At 41.4% G+C, this 19895-nt stretch overlaps 1 long non-coding RNA gene across 2 annotated transcripts; it reads right to left on the bottom strand.

Moving 5' to 3' along the window:
- Nucleotides 1–1412: 1412 nt before the first annotated feature.
- On the bottom strand, nucleotides 1413–17791 carry LOC125184678 (uncharacterized). 2 transcript variants are annotated; one of them, XR_010827388.1, is made up of 3 exons: nucleotides 17681–17791; nucleotides 9095–9142; nucleotides 1413–2549 (listed from the first exon to the last, which is right to left on the bottom strand). It is a non-coding gene; the product is annotated as an uncharacterized lncRNA (long non-coding RNA). The 2 variants fall into 2 exon arrangements; XR_007169040.2 differs by lacking the exon at nucleotides 17681–17791 and adding an exon at nucleotides 11476–11807.
- Nucleotides 17792–19895: the final 2104 nt, after the last annotated feature.

The raw sequence follows: 19895 nt of genomic DNA, 5'->3' as shown, positions 1-19895 counted from the left end.
TGGCACTCGATCCCCCAAGACAGCTTGCTTTTACTGGTCAACACAAAGGGCAGCAACAGGGCCAAAAAGAAAAAAGGTACCATTTGAGTTAGAGTTTCAGGCACTTCAGCAGCTAGTTCCTTTTCAGTGAATGGGGAAGAATGTCTGGATTTAGCTAAACCACTCTGTAAGACATTAAAAACACAGGATGTTGAAAGCAGGAGAATCACATCAAGGGCTTGGGAGTGCTGGGACTCTTTGTCAAGACTCTCCATGTTGATGTTGAAAGTCCCCTTGACCTCAATATCTACCCTGACAGCCCCTTGCTAGGGCTCCTGTGTTCTACATGACATGAGTCAAGGACAACTTTCCATTTAGTTCATCTGAGGATTCACACTTACGTAAAGGCTTTTAAGGTTTTACATTAGGGAGCGAACACTTGAAATTCTTTAAGATCATTATTGTTACTTGAAAAGAAATATTTTATATGCACCAGCTGTGAACAGACATTTCTGTTTCAAATTCATAACAATATGCCCCAACCAAAGACAGCAAAATGCAGTAAACGATCCTCTACTCATCCTTACCAAGCACTTTGGGGTCCACTTGTGAAAAGTGCTACAGAATTTCCCATTGTGATAATTACTGTTATTAAAACTGAATTTGATTTCGATGGGGGACACCATTTTTGAAGCAAAGCTGTGGCTAAATAAAAGTGAATTTTTATTATCCCCCAAAGCTTTTCTAACCACATCTAAGCAAGATATCAACAGCCGAGACTGTTAACTGTGGGAGCACATTATTTTTGCTTAAGAACATTGCTTGTCATTTTGTATAAAGAAAAGAATTTACATTACTTCCAGAATTTCCAATCACCATGTAATCTTAAAATAGTTTCCATCAATCTCCTAAAAAGAAAAACAAATATGCCCCCAAATTAGCAAGAAAATATAGAGGATTTACGTTGTAATTCTAAGAGGGAGTGGATTGCCATACTTCCATCAAATTGTTCAAAACATCCATAATACAACAATTCTTAATTAAATGACTAAAACTGCTCCCTTCACTTCTGCTAATGAAATCTATAGTCCGTCTTCTGCTATGCACAATTTCTCTTTTCTTTGGATGAAGTCTCACTTTTGTCATCATGAGAAGAAACATTTACTAATAAGATCATTTTCTTTGTGTGGGCAGACATCTGTTTCCAATTTAGCTTTTGAAATCCTGGCAGAGTCTCTTTCAGCTTACAATGATGTGACAATGTTCATCCTATTGTGCTTCACAGAGAGAATCTTTCCAAAAGTTTGGTACATTCACATGTATTAAAAAATACAATTATGTTAGTTTCCAGTTTCATGGTCTCACAGTAATACGATTTTTTTTGACAGAAACCTTCTTACACCTTTTGTAGAATAAAAGAAAACTATTCTGACTGCATCATTTACTCTGTTTGGTATTAGGAAAGCATTCAAACACCTTAATGTTGTTAAAACTCATGTGCTTTATTGCTGGTACAGAAGGGTCACACATATATATAACAAGAGAATATAAATCGCAATAGAAATTAAGGAAACATTACAGAGACAGTGATAAGGATGTTACTGGGACAGATACATATTCTCTGTAAGCTGAAAAATCTTTTGTTTCTTATTGTCCAGAAGATATAGTTATTTTTAATATTTCAAAGAGTAACTAAATAAAGCAAGGTTTTCAGAAGCAGAGAAATGAGAGAGTGAGCAAATAAGTAAAATGTTGGCATCTCACTGACAGAGAAGGCAGACAATAATTGTAAGGGAACTGTAAGGTATGTGCAACCCAATACGGTGTTCCTTCTTCAGTTTTCAATATTACTGTTCTCTTCTCACTGTTCTCCTTACTTAGTTCCTGTGATTATCTGATGTCAGCTTGGGAGTTAAGACATGGAAGCTTAGCTGAGCTGCCTGAACACAGGGTTTCAGTGCCCTTAGACGTACACATGGGGTCCCCCAGGGGTACTGCAGGATATACTGGAGACCTTCACCTGCCTGTGGCAAGCAACAGAGGCCAGGCAGGGTACCCAGAGCAGCTCAGATACCCCTAGATTGTTGTGTTTAGGGACCTGAATTAAGCCAAACAACTGCAATGCCTGCAATAGCTTTATTGTATTATATACTGGTATTTCAAAATGTTACACTGGCATTTTCCATGATAAGGAAATAGGACCTTACTTCTTTCTATCTCATTGCTTTAAAATACTCTTTTCTAGACCCATTTTTACTTATGGAAATGTTTCTGGCCTTCCTTTATCTGTCATTGATGATATACTTCTGGATTACACACAAATATTTATGACAATAGTGAACAGTGAAAAATACTGTTTCAATAACTAATACTGATTAATTTTATTGCAATTAACAATCTTTGGAGCTTGGTGGAGGGTAGTTTTCAGTATCTGCAGTACATTCATGCAGAGAAGATTTCTTCAGGCTGAATGTCTTTGGATGAGATGTCTTTCAGATAAGCAATGTTGAAGTGTACATTGTGCCAACTTTGTAGTTAGTGAGAGTAATTCAATCTGCAGAGTCCCATGTCTGTTTATAAAAAGAAGTTCGTGTGAAAGAAATGAAAGCAATTTCAGTAACATGCAAGTAAATTGGAAGCTGGAACTGCAAAGGAATCAGCTTTATGTTACACATTGCCTTAAAGATGGTACAAGTGGTTTTAGAAGAGCTATGCAAAATGTATAATTATAGCATTCTTTAATGTATATTTCCCCTTCTTTACTTAGCAACAACAAAACAAGAAATTCTGCTTGGATTTCTAAATGATTCTTCATTCTTATCTGAATAGCTGCTTTTTCTTGAATAAATGATCAAAAGCAAAATGTAATCTATATTCAGTCTTTTCTAGGTCAATTCATATTCTGCCCTTATTTTAAAAATTAACATAATTTCTATAGTAGCAGTCCAGGGAATTCCAATTTACAATAATTGTTACTTCAAATCTTTAGCCATTATATTCTGATGTCTTTTAAAGATGGTGTTTTCTGATAATCAGTTTATCTTCATTAGTTGCTTGTTGATTCAAGTGGAATCAGCACTTTTGTTACTAAGTGAAACTGGAACACAGTAAAACGTTCTGTTTACTTTCATTTGAAGTATTAATTTCCTTAGGGGAAAAATTCTGAGGCATAGATCTTAAAAATGCCAGTAAAACACTGGTTTAATTCTGAAAAATAAATAAGCTGAAGACTTCTATAGCTCATTCTCATAGAGAACTTCAAATAATCCTCAATATAGGTTCACTTTAGAGTCTATAGTATAATGCTAGCTCTGAGTACTGCTGGGAAACAAGGACCAAGTAATTCCCTACATTTGTAATCATGTTGGATCAACTAAAACTAAAAATAAAAATAGACATTATGATTGTAATAGAGAAAATACAGGAGTAAAAAAAATCAACTTTTCCTCTTCTAACACAATAATACAGAAATTAATACATAACAGGACAGCTCACCCAGTGTTCCATTTCCAATTGCAATAAATAAATAAATAAATAAATATGAATTGTATTAAACCTAAGTTTGCAATAATGCAAGATGGAAAATATTATTTTTTCTAACCCAGACTGATGAATATCTGATACCTCAAAGTAACGCGGAAGCTCATGCATTGTATCTGCATTGGTACTGTTTAGTCATAACCACTGTTGAACATCCCATGTATTAACAGGAAACAGCAATCAATACAGATATTCTCATTTTGATCATCCTGTAGCACCAAGAATGAGTTAATCTTGCATTACATGTCTTACATGTTGATGCTGGATCAATATGGCACTGTCACTGGAAAGGACTAGGGCAGGGTTTTCATGCACTGGGTGTCTTCTTATTGGGAACAGACCCTGTTATAGAAGTTACTAACATCACTTTCTCAATCAGTGTAGCAAAATCCCAACCTAAGAGGCTTTTTCTTTCGCTCCCAAAATATGTTGATGTATGATTCTGTAGAACATATTTAATAAAAGAAGGAAGAAAATACATAAATGTCTTATTAGACAAGAAAGTAATTTCATGCTCTTCAGTTCTTTTTGATTCTTCTTAAAATACTAGATGTTTTTCCATTTCTAACAAATGTCTTTCTCATAATTCTCCAGGAAAGTTGTTCAGATTTTTAATGTCATTCTATTTGGAGTAAATTGTCACAAAATAGTGAGCATTTCCCCTAGTTCTCCTATCCTTTGTTTGGTTGTGAACTCTTGATTCCATCACACACCCAAGTATTCTGTCAGTCTATTAAGTGCTCAAGTGCTCTAGCAAAACCTGGGATAGACAACACAACAAATCATGACATTATTTCCATTAGGAGTAATGTTCTGCACTGCAGCAAAATGCATTAACAGTATTGCATTATAATGTTATAATGGAGCTACTGATGCATGTCACCACTCAGCACAGTTCATTATCGTGTGATTAAGGTATGTGGCAAGATAAGCGCAGTTTTACAGATACTTTTCGGAACAACTGAAGTACTTTTGAAGAATGAAAAAAAAATACTTTCAGCTAAAAGGCTTTGCTTGTCTTTCGTTTTGTGTTTTCTTTCTGAAATCCTACATACTCATTATATTCTTATTTTGAAACTTGAATGACAATCAACATTTTCCACAAGATAACAAGGGAGTAGAGCAAAATAACTCTAAAGAAAAAGACATGTTAACATTTCCTCCAAGGGAACATAACTCATTAACAGCTTCACAGTATTCATAGCATTCAGAACTATTTTGACAGAAGTAATCTGTGCTCCCTCCTTTTCTTCATGCATGAATTAAAATTGTAATTACTGCATCTGTAGAAAAATCACCACCTAATATACAAATGTCTGTCCAGAGATAATTTTTCTCTCTCCCTTGCAATTCATTTAATAGTCGCAGTTCTTCTGTGGCTTCAAGGAGACTAGTCAAATTTCATTACAGTGCCATCTCATTTCATTGTTTAAGTCTGTGGCCAATGTTAGATAACAAAGTATAACATCAAATTTATCCTTGCAGGCACAGAGTCATTTGGAGCATTCTGGCTTATTTGAAAATACTGGAAAGATCTTCTTTGTCTCTTTTCGCAATTACCTCAGAAAGTACATGTTTTTTTTCTACTATATTGCAGTCTACATTCAGAGAAGCAGGGATGTACTTCTGCTGCTCCTGAGATTAGAGAAAGAGTAGCACCTACAAGAAAAGGCACCTAAGTGATGTAAACATTCAGCTTTGCCTTTACAGATGCCAAAGTCAGAGTTTCTCACAATACTGTCTTATACCATAGTTCCTGAAATGAATCTGCTGTTGACAGTAGGAATCTTACATTTGAAGATCTTGTTTTTCAGTAGTTAACCTTCTATGTAACAAAAAAGTATGAACTACGGGAAATGAAGCAGTTAGTGGACCATAAAAGAAAATCAAAGACAGCCATAGAAGGTTCCATGGCTATATGACACTGCCTACCATTAGCAAAATTATAGAAACAAAGACAATCTCCTTTCCTAGAGAAGCAAATACTGTAGAGGTACAGAAATCATCAGTTTGCTTAAATGCTCTAGGCACATTTAACACTGAATGGCTTCTTCACACTAACATATCTTTATAGGATAATAACAAATTCTTTTCTTTCTTTAATAATAATAATAATAATAATAATAATAATAATAATAATAATGTACGGAATAATTCATATTTCCTTCCCTTCCCTTCCCTTCCCTTCCCTTCCCTTCCCTTCCCTTCCCTTCCCTTCCCTTCCCTTCCCTTCCCTTCCCTTCCCTTCCCTTCCCTTCCCCCTTCCCTTCCCTTCCCTTCCCTTCCCCCTTCCCTTCCCCCTTCCCTTCCTTCCCTTCCCTTCCCCCTTCCCTTCCCTTCCCTTCCCTTCCCTTCCCTTCCCTTCCCTTCCCTTCCCTTCCAAGGAAATGTTCCCACCATCCTCTGTAAAACACTGCAGTCACTGTGCCAGCAGAAGCCATTGACTACCACCCCTTTCCCTCTTCTATATAGCTCAAACTCCATGTGAAACCTCCACAGGACACAGGGACCTCCTTTCTCTTCAACACAGCCTGGCAGCACATCCGCATGTGGGACTGTCAGAGGGCTTTGAATATGCTTCATTGGGACCAAGGGTTAGCAGAGCCCTACATGGTGCAGCAGGCAAGCAGGCAGAGGAACCTGGCACACCTCGTCATTGCCCGCACACTAATCTCCACCAAATTCCTGTGTGTTGGCCTCCAAACCAAAAATGAGCATGCCCCAGTGATGGGACTGATCCTGGCATGGACATGTAGTATAATGGGATGGCATAGCCAGGCACAATTTTAGAAGTCTTTTGCCTGAGGATGGGAGCAGTGTGACCTCCACTGGGGCAAAGGCGTGTGTGGGAGGCATATGGGAGGTAGCCAGCGATCAAAAGTTGTCAGACAAAAGCTGAGAAGCACCAAGAACTGCAAAGAGGCAGGATGTCCTCCTGACTACATTGAGCTGGAGATTTGCAAAGCCTAAATCAGGAGAGTATCAGCAGGAGGGAGAAGCATGAAAAGATGAATCAGTAAGAGGAAAGCTGAAGAAAAAAGACCAGCCCAGTACAGGCTTTTCTCTCATGCCCTACCACCTTCACCTCTGCTGCTATGAGCAGGACTAGACCTCCATATACAGGTGTCTCGCTCTGTGCTGCCAAATTGCTGAGTGCCATTGCCTTCCCAGGGGTGGTGGGAGCACAGGACACCTGGATGTCTTTGTTGCCCTGGCTGCCCATGAAGTGTGTGATCTTGGAAGCAGATTTTCTGATACAAGTCATGGGGCTGCTGGAAGCATCAAAAGATTTCAAGCTTTATTTGCTCTGATGCTGCTGGCCCTGCTTACAGATCCTTGTGGGGGTTTGCCTGCTGGATAGGATAGGCTAGGCCAGGGTTATCCCCATGTCAGGCCCTAGGGACATACTGTATCCTGGACAGTCCTCACTGCCTTGGAGACCCTTTGCCACATCCAGCTGCTGCCCATCCTGTCAATCAGGAAAGAACGTGCCAGCACTGGGTCTGAACAGGGCTATGAATCATAGAATGGCCCAGCAGTTGTTTGTTTGTTTTTTTCCCTTCCTTAAATCTGCTCTCCCAGAGACCCAACCAGAGTTGCTCACTGGCTCAGCTCTGGCCAGCAGCAGGTCCCTTTTGGAGCTGGCTGGAGCTGGCCCTGACCTGACATGGGGCAGCTGCTGGGCTCTGCTCACAGAGGCCACGCCTGTGGCCTCCCACTACTAAAACCTTGCCATGTAAACCCCATACAGGGATCTACAACTCTGGGCAACATGTTCCAGTGCCTCACCACCCTCTGAGAGGGATTGCCTGACTCAGGTGCAGCACCTTCCACTTAGACTGTTGAACCTCATTAGGTTCCCATCAGCCCACTTAACTAGCTTGTCCAGGCCTCTTTGGATGGCATCCCTTCCTTCTATTGTATCTACTGCACACTTGGCTTGATGTTATCTGCAGACTTGCAGATACATATTACACAGTACCAATCTCAAGACAGACTTCTGAGGGACACCACTCATTACTGGCCTCCACATGGACATAGAGCCATTGACCACCACTATCTGTGTGTGGCCTTCAAGCCAACTCCTTATCATCTCAATGGTCCATCCTTCAAATCCATGCATTTCCAATTCGGAGATCAGGATGTCACGTGGGAATGTGTCAAAGACCTTACAGAAGTCCAAGTAGATGACATCAGTCAGTCTTCCCTTGTCAACTGATGCACTCACTCCATCATAGAAGGCCACCAGGTTGGTCAGGCACAATTTGTCCTTGGTGAAGCCATTGTGGCTGTCACAAATCACCTCCTTGTCCTGCATGTGCTTTGATATTGCTTTCAGGAAGATCTGTTCCATGATTTTTCCATGCACAGATGTGAGGCTCACCAGTCTGTAGTTCCCTGGGTCCTCCTATGCTCCTGCATGAGGTATAGATGGATGCCTGTGTTGACTTGCGGGAGAGGGACATGCTCACGAGAAAACAGGGTCAATTTCTGGCTGGATTGACTGGCCCCTTGGGTCACCTGTGCCCTGCTCTGAGCAGAGGTCACAGAGAGGGGACCCTCCTTTTTTCTTTCTCCTCAAGATACGTAGACACATACACAACCAGAGTTCCTAACGCTCCTAGCACCTAACAATAGAAGCTATGTGACAAAATGTATTTGTGTATTGAACAACTTTGCGTTAAGATCTTTCTGTGACTGAATTATAAGTTGAACATGAGTTCACTAAATTAAATTTATATGACTGAGTATGAGATTGGGTTCTTTTTAACCTTCATTCCTTCCATGCCCTTCCTCTGAATGTTCACAGGGACTCTTACTCTGCTAAGCTGCAGCAGTTACAGCTTTGCAGTGAATTGGTTTAACATACACATAAATAGAAATAAAAGCTCAAAAAAGTTGTAGAGCAATTCAAAGTCTCCTACTAGTGAAATGTCATTATGTCAATTCTAAAAAAAAAAAAAAAAAAGAAAGAAAATCAATGCAATAAGTTTGTCCTTCTATTATTCTAACCATGCCCACTTTTCTGCGGTTAAAGAAAAAAAGAAAAAAAAAAAGAAAAAAAGAGAAAAAAAAAGAAAAAAAGAAAAAAAAAATTTCCAAAAAAAAAGGAAGAGAAAATAGAAAGGCAAATGCAAATTAATGACACTCCAAAAGGAAAGGAATGATGAAATGATGAATGTCATTTAGAATTCCTTGCTTATCTGCAATATTCATAAGCGTGTATTTATCCAAAAGCTTTGTCTCAGATCATGCAATTAATTAAACTAAAGAAGATCGCAAGCAGTGAGAGTTGAGAGCTGTTAATAGTGTATAGCCGATAATCAAATTTGGCTCTGCTGTTTTTCTTGGGGCACATTCCTCTGTTTGCACTTCTATGACACTGGAAAGGTGTGAGATCCATGGTTAAGCAGTACAACATGTGATAAGCAGACCCAACTCTTCAGAATTTAAACAGTTACCCATACTGTTACTGTTAATACTTCTCAGCTCTGGCAAAAGGATGATTGTATCTGAGCATATCTTCACTTCTTTGGGCATATGCAGACAAAGGCTTTCAGCCAGTCCATTTTACCTGAGGATAAATCAGGAAGCAGGTCACTTTTGCAATGCAAGGTCAAAGCTGAAAAACAAGAATAGAAGAAATTGCAAGACGGTGAGGGTGAGACTTGGCTTAACATTGTCAAAGAAGTTTGTGGAAAGCACAGGAGAAGTCAAAACATGGCAACAGGAAGGAGGTGGTTTCAAGTGTATCTTTTTAACAGATACTGCCCAAGCCAGTCACAATTTTTCAGTGTGCCAAACTCTGGGCACACTGAAAAATTGTGACTGTAGTGACATTGCTCATAACAGGAAGAAACTAAACGTTCCTCACAAAACTGGGACAAAGATTGGCTTGTTGCCCCAAATACTGGCATGGAAGTTTTATTTGATGCCTCTGTAGACTGCATTAAATCAAGGCAGGCTCCATGAAGCCTCTTCTCAAAATGCGTATTTGGGCAGGATTTGACCCCAAACTCTCTCTTTGATACTACAGGATCGTTTTTTCTAAGCTTGTTGTTCAGAGCTATGTGTCTAAGTCAGGACCAAGGCATCTAAATGATAAAGCTTGTCACAATATTTAGGGAGAAAAATGTACATGATGTATTTATCTCTCTTCATGCTAGGCAGTTTGAATCCACAGGCTGATATTTTTCCCGCAACTAGACCTCTCTCTGACCGACCCATGGGAATTCGCCTTTTGTGGAAATCGCTACTCCTTGGCAGTAAGAAGTAGTGACTTTCCTGCACTTTTTGACAAATGGGCCTGCATGTCTCATGACACCCCAAAGGGCTATTTTCTCATCAAAGACACAGTGCTTGAAATTCATTACAATCCCCTTGGTTTCCATTTTTCCTGGCATCACCATCCAGAAAAGTGGAGGGGGCTACACAGTCTGCACGTATATAGAGATCACAACAGTGAGTTCCTAGGATTCTGTAAAACACAAGGACCAGAGGGTTTGCTAAAGCCTCTCTTTGCTCTATTTATTAGAGATCAACACAAATCACCACTAACAAAAATACTATGATTAATAAGGCAAATATATATACAGATAATGTTAAGGGAGGTGAAGAGCAATGAGCGCGGCTGCCTCCTCCACCCGCTCCAACCCAGGACTGCTCCTGTCTGGCTGCTGAGGCCCAGCCTGGGCTGCCACTTTCCTTTGTGCAGGTTCAGCTGGTAGCAAAGTTGAGCATGTATCCTAGAGACACACAGACACACACAGACAGAGACAGGACACAGATATGACCGGTCACACAGGCTGCCCCAGCCAAGGGCTGCCTTCAACATGCCTCACACGAAACAGACATATACAGCTGAGACCCCTTCCTCCGCTGTGGCTGGCAGAGATAGCGGCTCGCTAGTGCAGTCACACACACACACAGCAGTCTCCAGGTCCACAAGCACACGCACATACACGGATCCTTCCAGTACCAGCACGGCCTCTCTGCCTGCCCACCAACCCTGCCTGGATCCCAGGCCTGCTCTGCAGCACAAATACATGGGAGAGAGGGTGCAAATAGAGAGAGAGAGTTTTAATGAGAAAAAAAAATCTGAAGATAGGACAGACTGCAGTGTTCAGCCACAGAGCTTGGCCAAACAAGCATTCTGACTGGCTCTGTTTTACACACAACCAGCTCTTTTGTACCCTTTTGTACCTATCCCCACTCTTTGTTCCTCCAGCTCTGTCTTCCCCTGCACACCCCCCATGGGTCTGCAGAGCTCTGTCATTCTGCACCCTCCCAGTCTGGGCCCCTGCTCCACAGTGTGAGGCACGAGGTTCATCCTTCCTGGAAGTGGCGCTTGTAAGCTTGTTAGCCTGCCAATTAGTGTGACTGGGAGGTCTGTTCCTTGTTATTGTCTCCCAGCTTAGAAGGCCTCTATCTAAATACACATTCCTACATTCTCACATGCTCAAAAGTCAGTGTGACCAACCAGACTTACTCCCCACCACTGCCTCCCTTTCTTACTGTCCCTTGTTGCCTTGGAAAAAGGCCCTTGACCAGATACCCTTAAAGAAGCAGACACTCTCCTTCTACATACCCAAACAGAAATAAGCTATTACAGATACTACCAGGGAACAAGTATATATGTAACACATATTAAGGGTATAGTACCAGTTAATAGCAGCAGCAATTAAAGGTAGCAGAAAGGCAATTTCAGGGAGGAAAATAGGTAATATAACAGCAGATAGAGTTTGTGGATAATTATATGTTCAACAAACTTATCAAAAGTACTAAGACAGTGAACAGACTTATGAATAAGACTATTCACAATTATGACTAAAAAACAGTAATATAACAGCAAATATACTTATCAGACTATTAAGACTATAGTTATAACTATATTTAACAAGAATAAGAATATACTTAACACAACCATACGTATTATGTTTATACTTATATACTTACGGACGTATATAGTCATAAAATCACTGGCAGACATTTTTCCTATTACTCTCTTGCAGCCACTTTATGTCAGAACTTTCTAATTACAGTGAGGTTACCTCCGTAACTGCTCCCATCAACTGGTAATTCTAACAAAGAAAGGCAGTCGGCTCATGTCTGCCATGCTGTTTCAGTTCCTGAAAATTTAAGGAACCACTTACAGGTACACCCCTGAGCAGCTACATATGCAGTAGTTAGCTACACAGCCACGTACACTGTTGGATGTAACCTTCAAGTTAGTGATCTTGAATGTAGCCTTCAAGTTAGTGACCTTGAAGGGAAAAAACACTTGAAACAGTGATATTGTTGTAAGTGGAAAACAGCCAACTCTAGTTTTATTAAATTCACAGATCTTTTTAAAAACAAAACAAAACAAAACAAAACATTTTTTTTCCTCCAACACTCTTTAAAATGTATCTTGACTGTATTTTATGCCATGTGTTTTTATTCCATTGCAAAAATGCAGACTATTTGTTCTCCTGGGGCTGCCCAGGGAAGTGGTTGAGTCACCATCCCTGGAGGTCTTTAAAAGACGCTTAGATGACATGGAGCCCACCCCAAAGGCAGGCATTTCAGTGTCTCTGCAGTATGGACATCAGTCCCATCTTAGGAGAAGGACTCATTTACCTACATGTGGGCACCTAGCACGATTTGTGAAGCATATCCATGATGTCTATGCAGGACTTGTAGATAGAACACAAGGCTTACAGGAGACCTGCACTCTTCTGGAGAAGTATCCAGAGGCCACACATGACATCCTGAAATACATACATGCAGCATTCTGCAACCCTGCCATGGCAGAGGGCTTGGAACTAGATGATCTTTAAGGTCCCTTCCAACTTAAAACATTCTGTGATACTAAGAAATGAATCCCAACAGAGGTGTTTGCCTTGTATGACCATGATTCCTTTTCAATATTGTCTGGTAGTAGCCAAACTACTTCTTGCTCTCTAAATAAGATACTTTGCAGCAGTTGGCTGAATAAAATGATAAAGAATATGTGTACCTGCGTTCATAAATGAACAATAATGGCTCTATCCTCCTCTGACATTACTGCAGTGATGCCAAGTGAATGTATCATCTAGATACACTCACTTGGCACAGTTAACAATGCTGATTTTAGTCCTGGCTAAGTTAAATTGATATGCATCCCTTTCCCTCTATCCTTTCCACACTAAGAATGTGAAACAGCTAAATTACTGCAAAAATTTCCAGTGTAGAAAACCCACAGTTATGATTGTACAAGATTTTCTTTTTAATTGATTTCTGCTGCCAGTAAGAGGCACCGAAATCAAATTTTGCAGCTGAAGGGAATTAACTAAAATAATACCTCTGATGTCAGCATATAAAATAGCATAACATTTTCCATTCGAAATTAGGTGTCACATGAAGAAGACCCATGTTTGACCTTCCTGTGTAGACACGATCATCTAAATTTCACATCTGTTTTTCTGAAAGTAAAAGGGCAGTTCCAAGCGGAGCATATACACCTTGTCTATGCATGGCCATCATGACGGCCTGAAATGAATTAAATTAATTTAATTTGTTAAGGGACCAAGTGACTTTAAAGACAATTTGCAGTATGAGCTTGCTCTGGGAGGCTTGCTCTGGGAGGCACTAATTTCCTGTCTCATAATTGAGAATTCCAGAATCACTAGCCTCTGGTATGGAAGAAAAAAAAAAAAGATTTAAACAGTATGAAAAGGTAAAGGATGAAAGAGCTTTCAGATCCAATTGCATATTTGTGGGTTAGTCCTAATACCCACGTATACGTAAATTACCTCTAGACACTTAGCAACACTGTATGTTTTTTCAGTACAGCTTTCTTGTTCTCATCTTTTTCACTTGGCAAACTTTGATAACATGAAAATAGGAAGGGTGACCTTCCACATAGTCATTTGAGGTAAGAGCAACATTCATAGAATCACAGAATATCCTGGGTTGGAAGAGACCTGCAAGGATCACAGAGTCCAGCTCCTGGCTCCACACACGACCACCCAAAAATCAGATTATATTTCTGACAGCATTGTGAAAATGCTTCTTGAACTACAGCAGGCTCTGTGCCATGACCACTGCCCTGGGGAACCTGTTGCAGTGCCCGACCACCCTCTCAGTGAAGAACCTTTTCCTAACACCCAGCCTGACCCTCCCCTGTCCCAGCTCCATGCCATTCCCTCAGGTCCTGTCGCTGTCCCCAGAGAGCAGAGCTCAGCGCCTGCCCCTCCGCTCCCCTCGTGAGGGAGCTGCAGGCCGCCATGAGGCCTCCCCTCAGCCTGCTCTGCTCTGGGCTGAGCAGACCTCAGCTGCTCCTTGCATGTCTTGCCCTACACCATCTTTGTAGTCCTCCTTTGGACACTCTCTAATAGTTTTATGGCTTTCTTATATTGTGGCGCCCAAAACTGCACACAATGCTCAAGGTGAGGCTACACCAGCACAGAGCAGAGCAGGACAATGATTTCCCTCAACCAGCTAGCAATGCTGTGCTTGATGCAACCCAGGACGTGGCTGGCCCTTCTGGCTGCCAGGGCATGCTGTTGACTTATATTCAACTTGCCATCAACTATAAGCCCCAGATTACTTTTTGCAGGGCTGCTCTCCAGCCTTGCATCCTCCATTCTGTACATATAGTCAGGGTTGCACCATCCCAGGTGCAGAATCTGGCACTTGCTCTCATCAAACTTCATGTTGTTGGTGATTGCCCAGCCCTCTGATTTGTCCAGATCTCTCTGCAAGGCCTTTCCACCCTAGAGGGAGCCAACATCTCCTCACAAATTAGTGTTATCTGCAAACTTCCTTAATATGTACTTGAGTCCTGCATTTAAGTCATTTATGAAAACATGGAAGAGAAATGGCCCTAAAATGGACTCCTGTGGAACCCCACTAGCGACTGCCAGCCTGATATAACTCCATTTACTAAAACACTTTGAGCCCAGCCCATCAGCCAATTAATTGTTCACCTGTCACATTATGTACTTATCTAGCTGTATGCTGGACATTTTGTCCAGAAGGATACTGTGAGAAACAGTATCAAAAGCTTTTCTGAAATCCAGAAAGATTACATCAGTTGGATGCCCTTGGTCAACTAAGTGGATACCTTATCATAAAAGGAAATTGAGCTTGTTAAATAGGACTTTTCTCTTGCAAACCTGTGCTGGCTGTGTCCAATGACTGTGTTGTCTTTCAGATGTTTTCTAATAACTCCCTGAACAATCTTCTCCATAATTTTACCAGGCACTGAAGTGACACTGACAGGCCTGCAATTACCAGGGTCTTCTTTCTTGCCCTTCTTGAAAACTGGAACAATATTTGCTGGCTTCCAGTTAACCAGGACCTCTCCAAATTCCCAAGAATGCTGAAAAATAATTGAGAGAGGTCTTGCAATGACATCAGCCAGCTCTTTCAGTAATCTGGGATGAAGCCCATCAGGCCCCATAGATTTATGTGCATCCAGCAGGAGCAGCAAATCCTGCACAAGTTCAGAGTTGGCTGGGAGTATATCGTTACTGCAGTCATGGTCCTCCAACTCAGGGCTCCGCAGTCCCAAAACCCAGCATTGGTGTTGAAGACAGAGGTGAAGAAAGCATTAAATGTTTCTGCTTTGTCTACATCCCTGTTAGTGAGGTGACCATCCCGATCAAGTAATGGACCAATATTATCTCTCCTTTTGCTGTTAACAAATTTTTAAAAGACCTTTCTGTTGTCACCCACAGTACTGGCCAGCTTCAACTCTAATTGAATTTTGGCCACACAATTTTTTCCTTAAAATGGTAAACAGCAACTCCATAACCCTCCCATGTCGCCCAATCTCACTTCCAGTGTCCATGGTTTCTTCTTCCACCTAATCTCTAGAAGAAGAACCCTGCTCAGTCAGGCCAGCCTTCTGCCTTACCTGCTTGACTTCCGACATTTTGGAATTGCCTGATCCTGTGTTCTTAAGAGGTGGTACTTAAAAAGTTAGCAGTACTGATGGACTCCAGTGCCTTCAAAAGCAGTTTCCCAGGGGGCCTTATTAACTAGTTCCTTGAGCAGCCTGAAGGGCTGAAGTTTTAGTGGCAGTTTTCCTCCCATCACCAAAGATTTTAAACTCATCTACTTCGTGGTCACTGTGGCCAAGACATCCATCAATCACCATTTCACCCATGAGACCTTCTCTGTTTAGAAGCAACAAATCTAGGAGGTCACCTTTGCTAGTCAGCTCCCTGGGTACCTGTACCAAGAAGTTATCATCAGGGTGTTTTAAGAATCTCCTGGACCTGTTTGTATCAGATGTGTAGTATTCCCAGTTAACATCTGGTGAGTTGAAGTCACCCTTAAGTACAAGGATGGCTAATCCAGAGGTCTCTCTTAGTTTCTTAAATAATAATTCATCAGTGTTGTCACCAATGGGTCTATAGTAGATTCCCACAATGACATTAGCTTTATTTGCTTGTCCTTTAATCCTTACCGCCATCTGCAAGCTCCGTACAGTCCAGCCCCTTCATTACATACAGAGCCACCCCTCCACCTTGCCTGCTCTGCCTATCCCTTCTGAAGAACCTATAACCATCCATCATAAAACACCGGTCACAGAACTCTTCCCTCCTGGTTTTGCTTATGCCAAAGATGTAGCCACATGACTGAGCTACGACTTCTAGTTCCTCTTGCTTATTCCTCATGCTGCGTGCATAGGTGTAGGAACATTTCAAATGCACTTCATTGTACCCAGCACCTTGTGGAGCAGACTAAAGGATCTCACTAGCACACAGTCTCTCAAATTTTGCCATGCCAGCTTATCACTGGCAGGCCTGTTTTTATCCCTTTCCCACTTTAAATCTAGTTTAAAACCCTATCAATCAGACCTGCTAACTCCTGCAAAAAAATCCTTTCCCCCTTCTGTGAAAAGTGCATCCTGTCAGGTGCCAGCAGGCCTGGTAGACCTGTAGACTATCCCATGATCAAGGAACCCAAAATTCTGCCAGTGATGCCAGCCTTGCGGCCACATATTGATCAGCTGGGTCTGCCTGTTCAACACTGTTCCCTGCTACTGGAAAGACAGATAATGCTACCCATGCACCTGATCCTTTAAAGAATTGTCCCAAAACATTATGTCTCTTTTGGTTGCACTTGGACTTCTCTTTGCTACTTCATCACTGCTGACATGAAAACAATAATGGATAGTAATCAGAAGGCTGTACCCAGCTAGTTGAGTTTTCTAGTAACATCTCACACCCAGGTCCCAGGAAGGCAGCAGACTTCCCTACAGGTTGAGTCAGTTTGGCATATCGGGCCCTCTCTGTTCCCCTCAGATGCATCTGTCTCAGGAATGGCAGAGTCTGATTGATTCCACCAGCTGATCTCCTTCTCTGACTCCCTGATGCTCTGTCACCAGGGTGAGCAGTTCTTCTACCTGGGCACACCTCCCACAGCTGTACTAACTTCCACCCTCAGACACTGACAGAAAACAGACACACCCTGCAGCCTGAGACCTGGATGGACGCACGTCCCCTTGGGAGCTCTGTCCGGGTAGCTGCGTCAGTTCTTGTGGCTGGAGAGGCCACAGGGGACACAGAGGACATGGCTTTCTGCCGGGTGGAGACCTGACTGGAGCTCCACATGAGCAGGTTACGACCACCATTGGAAGCACTGGAACATTGTGAACATCATTCAGAAGGTTTCACCCTTCTTTCTGTGGGTTTTCTCTTGACTTGCATGTCATGCTAGTGACCAAAATCCTCAATATTTTAGTCACACGTTACAGATACTTAGAATACACTGGCCACAGAAAGTAAGGTTGAGGAGGAACATCCTCTCCCCTCCCTTCCATCCAGGCAGGGAGAGACTTGCCCTTAAATATTCTAACCCTAAGAATCAAATGGGAATGATCTGGTAGGATCAAGGGGACACATCCCATGTACGTGACTCACAGACATGCGGTTGATAACATTGGTGCATTGATAAAATTGATAGCATTTCTTTATCTTTGGGTTCTGTCCAGCAAAAGTAATGGTACTAAAGCATGGATAATAAGGCGATATCCCTATTCTGTTTCTGAAAGAAATGTCTATGTGAGGCTCTAGTCATGATATTGCAATAGAAAACATATTTTCATGCAGAGTCTGTAGGTTGTCTGTCAAAAAGGCAATAGTATTTATTAATACGTTAGCTACATTCCAATACAAGGGATACTTACCAAACAGAGTTTTTTTTCCTAAGCCTGAGAGCAACAGGATCCTTGAATCTAGCATCAGCTGAAACATTTTCATTCCCACCCCGAGCTTCTCATGTAACAGAGCCCTTTTTCCTTGGAAGAGAGCAAGTATGTCCCCTGGCACGTACTGCTTCCCAGTGCTGAATCATCTGTCAACATGAGTAATCTGAGTCTTTATGCAGAAGGAATGGGATTTTTTAAGTACTGAGATTGCCTATGAGAATATCGTAACAATTCCAGGACTGGTGAGAGTGCAAGCGTGGCACTGCCCAGGTGCAGTTCTGGGAGAGCACCCACTCCAGCCACGGCTGCCCAGGCAGGTGGCAGCAGTTTGCCTGAAATTTATTCGCGTGCTCTCCTCTCCATAAAACCCTTCTCATATGCTCAAACAGGCAGGTGGGGAAACACTTTGTAACTAATCAGCTTAATGGCTGAGGTGGATTGAATCCCCCAAAGGAGGTCTTCAAGTGGATCTCTTTCTCTCTGCTGAGTAGGCGCTTAAGGAAGACACCTTCACTAGGCACTTAAAATTGAAATGGAAATTCACAGGCCCACCTTTGTCTCTGTAAGCACTGGCTTTCATGCTGTTCTTCTCACCTTGAACGTGGTCCAAAATTACTACCAACAGCTGATAACAGAATTAGCTACTTGGAAACTGCAAACCGCAGAAGCTGAGATTTAGAATAGCTTCATTCAGCTGGCCGTCTTTGAGGGAGATTTACTGGCTCCAGTGCCAGAGAGAGAGTGACTAGAAAACTCATGGGATTTTTTTTGTTTGTAGGTTGTCATTTTTTTATGGAGTATCTTCTATTTCCTTTAATCTAATAATAGTGATGAATTTGTTTATTTCCCTTTCCAAACTGTCTCCCATTATTTTTGAAAACACAGCAGTGGTAAAAAAAGAATGTTTCCCCACATCTTACATCTTTGTCAATATCTGCATTTCAGTCATCTAAAATAGGATAACAATACTGATTTTTAAAAACTTCATGTGGAATTCAGAGACCAAATGGAGAAAATTTTAAATTTAATACCTAAAAGCAGAGTTCTTGACTGGACTTGTTCAATAACATTTTCATTTGTTCACATTCATTGCAAAATAGATAAGAGTTTTATTGGAGCAGTTTATGCAAGAGTTTATCTTGACAATGTGCACATTTGCATCACTTCGGTCTTTTTTTTTACTGCTTGTGGACTTATTACCAATGTAGTTAGATGAAATTCTATGCTGTTGTGAAGGTCACAGAAACCCACCTAATGACCTCTTTTGCTCCAAATCTGTGATAGTCCAAATACTTCTCACACACAACTTTACAGAGTCTCTCATTAAATCAACAAAGGTTCTGGTTCGTGTCTTTTTCATCGGTAGTAAAGTATTGGTACTTTATTTATACAACACATTATCTCCAGCTGAGAATTTCCTGTGAGGAAGGATGTTCCTGTAGCACAGATAAATATGCTACCTTCTATCTCAGCCTTCTGCTTGGGTCTCCAAACAATAAGGAAGGCAAAGTAGAAGAAGGGGTGGAGGAAGCCATTGTCACAGGAACATTTTTTCTTGGCTCTGTATCTGCTACAATATCAACTATAGGAGCATCCAGCCCTTCCTCCAGTCTTGACTTCTTTGTGAGCTGAAGATACAAAGCTCTTCACTGTTTTGAGAACTTCAAGAATAGGAAAAAATAAATTGGCCTGAGTATAGAGGAAGAATAAAGCTAGAGCTTGCATAAAAGAAATTATTCCATCTCTGTAAGGTAGATAGTAATGGTATATACAGAAACCAGCATTTCAGAAAATTGCTTCATCTCACTGCTTTATTGAACCATATCCAAACCATTACAACCCTGTTTCAAGTGAAATCCTTGCAGCTTGAGATGTCATGCTAATAAAACAGATTTTTAAAAGGAAATTATTAACAGGTTTTCAAAAAGCTGAATACAGACTGTTTCGGCTAAGCTGTGAGTACAGCTCAGAGTGAAGGGAAGATAGTGGGTTAAAATCAACACTGTATGTCTTTTACACATACCATCTCCCTTCATTCAGACGCACACATAGAGTTGCTGCTGGGGGAGCTAAATTAACTCCTGGGATAAATGAGAACAGGTCCCTGTTGCCCTAAGCTTACAACAATCACAGCAGATGCACTGTGTCTTGTGTAGCAGGCTCAGTACCCTGGCAATATCATGTTATTCACTTC

This window comes from Anser cygnoides, chromosome 1, assembly GCF_040182565.1.
Source record: "Anser cygnoides isolate HZ-2024a breed goose chromosome 1, Taihu_goose_T2T_genome, whole genome shotgun sequence".
Taxonomy (NCBI): Eukaryota; Metazoa; Chordata; class Aves; order Anseriformes; family Anatidae; genus Anser; species Anser cygnoides.
Note: the sequence above shows the minus strand (reverse complement) of the source record. Positions and strands in the feature narration are given on the sequence as shown.